Source organism: Brachyhypopomus gauderio, chromosome 10, assembly GCF_052324685.1.
Source record: "Brachyhypopomus gauderio isolate BG-103 chromosome 10, BGAUD_0.2, whole genome shotgun sequence".
Taxonomy (NCBI): domain Eukaryota; kingdom Metazoa; phylum Chordata; class Actinopteri; order Gymnotiformes; family Hypopomidae; genus Brachyhypopomus; species Brachyhypopomus gauderio.
In genome coordinates, this window is record NC_135220.1 from 7664293 (window position 1) to 7669292 (window position 5000).

The window sequence follows — 5000 nt, forward strand, 5'->3', positions numbered from 1 at the left end:
ACATATTTGGCCAAAAGAATGGACGCGGAACAACGTGTGGATTTTTCAAATGTCACTGGATATCAAAGATTGGGTGAAAGGGAAACTGAAATCCAGAAAGATTGAAAATACAAAAGATCTGCTAAGTCCCCTGCTCAGTGGGTGAAAGGGAAACTGAAATTTATAATGATTGAAATGACAAAAGATCTGCTAATTCCCTTCAGCTATGGTCGTGTTTGCACAAAGCAGTACAGAAACAAAATTGAGTTGAAGCATTGTACTGACTTTTCATTTTTCTGTCTCTCAGGTGTCTGACTAGAACAGACTGTACTGAGAACAGAGCCCTCTGATATATTCCAGAAGTATAGGTTGCGTTCATCGTGGGTACTGGACATCCGCAAGCTTTAGCAAGAGCCCCAGTGGCCTAATGGATAAGGCACTGGCCTCCTAAGCCAGGGATTGTGGGTTCGAGTCCCATCTGGGGTGCTGGGAAAGCAGAGTGGCGCAGCGGAAGCGTGCTGGGCCCATAACCCAGAGGTCGATGGATCAAAACCATCCTCTGCTAAGTCACCTTTAGTCCTAAAAAAGCATTCCTTTAGTCCAAAAATAGCACACCTTTCAATGTCAGAGGGGTGTGAGTCAAAAATTGATAGAAAGCCTCTAAAGACAGGGTGAATTCACTCTATAGCATTTCTTTCAATGTTTTAATTTAATGAAACTCTTCAAGGCACTTCATGCTTCACTCTAGCAAATCCCAATAGACACTCAAAATAACCTACAAATTCAAGCTTGTGTTGTAAAAAATGTAAGTGCCTTTCAAGAAAGTGAATGAAAATGGTGCTCGACAAGATGTTTAGAAGTAGACCTGGAAATTTCAAAACTTAAAAGCATGTTTGCCAAGTTGATATGTTCATATGCTTGTACAAAAGATCTGCTAATTCCCTTGAGCCATGAGGTTGATTTGCTGACAACAGATGGCGTGATGACAAGGGGTAATGTCGAGAGATGTGTTACACTGGCCTATCTTATCAAAGATCTCTTGCTGAATCTTCTCCAGGACCTCCAGACTTCTACATATTTGGCCAAAAGAATGGACGCGGAACAACGTGTGGATTTTTCAAATGTCACTGGATATCAAAGATTGGGTGAAAGGGAAACTGAAATCCAGAAAGATTGAAAATACAAAAGATCTGCTAAGTCCCCTGCTCAGTGGGTGAAAGGGAAACTGAAATTCATAATGATTGAAATGACAAAAGATCTGCTAATTCCCTTCAGCTATGGTCGTGTTTGCACAAAGCAGTACAGAAACAAAATTGAGTTGAAGCATTGTACTGACTTTTCATTTTTCTGTCTCTCAGGTGTCTGACTAGAACAGACTGTACTGAGAACAGAGCCCTCTGATATATTCCAGAAGTATAGGTTGCGTTCATCGTGGGTACTGGACATCCGCAAGCTTTAGCAAGAGCCCCAGTGGCCTAATGGATAAGGCACTGGCCTCCTAAGCCAGGGATTGTGGGTTCGAGTCCCATCTGGGGTGCTGGGAAAGCAGAGTGGCGCAGCGGAAGCGTGCTGGGCCCATAACCCAGAGGTCGATGGATCGAAACCATCCTCTGCTAAGTCACCTTTAGTCCTAAAAAAGCATTCCTTTAGTCCAAAAATAGCACACCTTTCAATGTCAGAGGGGTGTGAGTCAAAAATTGATAGAAAGCCTCTAAAGACAGGGTGAATTCACTCTATAGCATTTCTTTCAATGTTTTAATTTAATGAAACTCTTCAAGGCACTTCATGCTTCACTCTAGCAAATCCCAATAGACACTCAAAATAACCTACAAATTCAAGCTTGTGTTGTAAAAAATGTAAGTGCCTTTCAAGAAAGTGAATGAAAATGGTGCTCGACAAGATGTTTAGAAGTAGACCTGGAAATTTCAAAACTTAAAAGCATGTTTGCCAAGTTGATATGTTCATATGCTTGTACAAAAGATCTGCTAATTCCCTTGAGCCATGAGGTTGATTTGCTGACAACAGATGGCGTGATGACAAGGGGTAATGTCGAGAGATGTGTTACACTGGCCTATCTTATCAAAGATCTCTTGCTGAATCTTCTCCAGGACCTCCAGACTTCTACATATTTGGCCAAAAGAATGGACGCGGAACAACGTGTGGATTTTTCAAATGTCACTGGATATCAAAGATTGGGTGAAAGGGAAACTGAAATCCAGAAAGATTGAAAATACAAAAGATCTGCTAAGTCCCCTGCTCAGTGGGTGAAAGGGAAACTGAAATTTATAATGATTGAAATGACAAAAGATCTGCTAATTCCCTTCAGCTATGGTCGTGTTTGCACAAAGCAGTACAGAAACAAAATTGAGTTGAAGCATTGTACTGACTTTTCATTTTTCTGTCTCTCAGGTGTCTGACTAGAACAGACTGTACTGAGAACAGAGCCCTCTGATATATTCCAGAAGTATAGGTTGCGTTCATCGTGGGTACTGGACATCCGCAAGCTTTAGCAAGAGCCCCAGTGGCCTAATGGATAAGGCACTGGCCTCCTAAGCCAGGGATTGTGGGTTCGAGTCCCATCTGGGGTGCTGGGAAAGCAGAGTGGCGCAGCGGAAGCGTGCTGGGCCCATAACCCAGAGGTCGATGGATTGAAACCATCCTCTGCTAAGTCACCTTTAGTCCTAAAAAAGCATTCCTTTAGTCCAAAAATAGCACACCTTTCAATGTCAGAGGGGTGTGAGTCAAAAATTGATAGAAAGCCTCTAAAGACAGGGTGAATTCACTCTATAGCATTTCTTTCAATGTTTTAATTTAATGAAACTCTTCAAGGCACTTCATGCTTCACTCTAGCAAATCCCAATAGACACTCAAAATAACCTACAAATTCAAGCTTGTGTTGTAAAAAATGTAAGTGCCTTTCAAGAAAGTGAATGAAAATGGTGCTCGACAAGATGTTTAGAAGTAGACCTGGAAATTTCAAAACTTAAAAGCATGTTTGCCAAGTTGATATGTTCATATGCTTGTACAAAAGATCTGCTAATTCCCTTGAGCCATGAGGTTGATTTGCTGACAACAGATGGCGTGATGACAAGGGGTAATGTCGAGAGATGTGTTACACTGGCCTATCTTATCAAAGATCTCTTGCTGAATCTTCTCCAGGACCTCCAGACTTCTACATATTTGGCCAAAAGAATGGACGCGGAACAACGTGTGGATTTTTCAAATGTCACTGGATATCAAAGATTGGGTGAAAGGGAAACTGAAATCCAGAAAGATTGAAAATACAAAAGATCTGCTAAGTCCCCTGCTCAGTGGGTGAAAGGGAAACTGAAATTCATAATGATTGAAATGACAAAAGATCTGCTAATTCCCTTCAGCTATGGTCGTGTTTGCACAAAGCAGTACAGAAACAAAATTGAGTTGAAGCATTGTACTGACTTTTCATTTTTCTGTCTCTCAGGTGTCTGACTAGAACAGACTGTACTGAGAACAGAGCCCTCTGATATATTCCAGAAGTATAGGTTGCGTTCATCGTGGGTACTGGACATCCGCAAGCTTTAGCAAGAGCCCCAGTGGCCTAATGGATAAGGCACTGGCCTCCTAAGCCAGGGATTGTGGGTTCGAGTCCCATCTGGGGTGCTGGGAAAGCAGAGTGGCGCAGCGGAAGCGTGCTGGGCCCATAACCCAGAGGTCGATGGATCGAAACCATCCTCTGCTAAGTCACCTTTAGTCCTAAAAAAGCATTCCTTTAGTCCAAAAATAGCACACCTTTCAATGTCAGAGGGGTGTGAGTCAAAAATTGATAGAAAGCCTCTAAAGACAGGGTGAATTCACTCTATAGCATTTCTTTCAATGTTTTAATTTAATGAAACTCTTCAAGGCACTTCATGCTTCACTCTAGCAAATCCCAATAGACACTCAAAATAACCTACAAATTCAAGCTTGTGTTGTAAAAAATGTAAGTGCCTTTCAAGAAAGTGAATGAAAATGGTGCTCGACAAGATGTTTAGAAGTAGACCTGGAAATTTCAAAACTTAAAAGCATGTTTGCCAAGTTGATATGTTCATATGCTTGTACAAAAGATCTGCTAATTCCCTTGAGCCATGAGGTTGATTTGCTGACAACCGATGGCGTGATGACAAGGGGTAATGTCGAGAGATGTGTTACACTGGCCTATCTTATCAAAGATCTCTTGCTGAATCTTCTCCAGGACCTCCAGACTTCTACATATTTGGCCAAAAGAATGGACGCGGAACAACGTGTGGATTTTTCAAATGTCACTGGATATCAAAGATTGGGTGAAAGGGAAACTGAAATCCAGAAAGATTGAAAATACAAAAGATCTGCTAAGTCCCCTGCTCAGTGGGTGAAAGGGAAACTGAAATTTATAATGATTGAAATGACAAAAGATCTGCTAATTCCCTTCAGCTATGGTCGTGTTTGCACAAAGCAGTACAGAAACAAAATTGAGTTGAAGCATTGTACTGACTTTTCATTTTTCTGCCTCTCAGGTGTCTGACTAGAACAGACTGTACTGAGAACAGAGCCCTCTGATATATTCCAGAAGTATAGGTTGCGTTCATCGTGGGTACTGGACATCCGCAAGCTTTAGCAAGAGCCCCAGTGGCCTAATGGATAAGGCACTGGCCTCCTAAGCCAGGGATTGTGGGTTCGAGTCCCATCTGGGGTGTTGGGAAAGCAGAGTGGCGCAGCGGAAGCGTGCTGGGCCCATAACCCAGAGGTCGATGGATCGAAACCATCCTCTGCTAAGTCACCTTTAGTCCTAAAAAAGCATTCCTTTAGTCCAAAAATAGCACACCTTTCAATGTCAGAGGGGTGTGAGTCAAAAATTGATAGAAAGCCTCTAAAGACAGGGTGAATTCACTCTATAGCATTTCTTTCAATGTTTTAATTTAATGAAACTCTTCAAGGCACTTCATGCTTCACTCTAGCAAATCCCAATAGACACTCAAAATAACCTACAAATTCAAGCTTGTGTTGTAAAAAATGTAAGTGCCTTT

The 5000-nt window shown here is 41.9% G+C and overlaps 5 non-coding genes across 5 annotated transcripts; all 5 read left to right on the forward strand.

The window, feature by feature from the left end:
• The first annotated feature begins 392 nt into the window (after positions 1-392).
• On the forward strand, positions 393-465 carry trnar-ccu (transfer RNA arginine (anticodon CCU)). The gene has a single exon. It is a non-coding gene; the product is annotated as a tRNA-Arg (tRNA).
• A 978-nt stretch (positions 466-1443) lies between these two features.
• Positions 1444-1516, forward strand: trnar-ccu (transfer RNA arginine (anticodon CCU)). The gene has a single exon. It is a non-coding gene; the product is annotated as a tRNA-Arg (tRNA).
• A 978-nt stretch (positions 1517-2494) lies between these two features.
• trnar-ccu (transfer RNA arginine (anticodon CCU)) lies at positions 2495-2567 on the forward strand. The gene has a single exon. It is a non-coding gene; the product is annotated as a tRNA-Arg (tRNA).
• A 978-nt stretch (positions 2568-3545) lies between these two features.
• On the forward strand, positions 3546-3618 carry trnar-ccu (transfer RNA arginine (anticodon CCU)). The gene has a single exon. It is a non-coding gene; the product is annotated as a tRNA-Arg (tRNA).
• A 978-nt stretch (positions 3619-4596) lies between these two features.
• On the forward strand, positions 4597-4669 carry trnar-ccu (transfer RNA arginine (anticodon CCU)). The gene has a single exon. It is a non-coding gene; the product is annotated as a tRNA-Arg (tRNA).
• Positions 4670-5000: the final 331 nt, after the last annotated feature.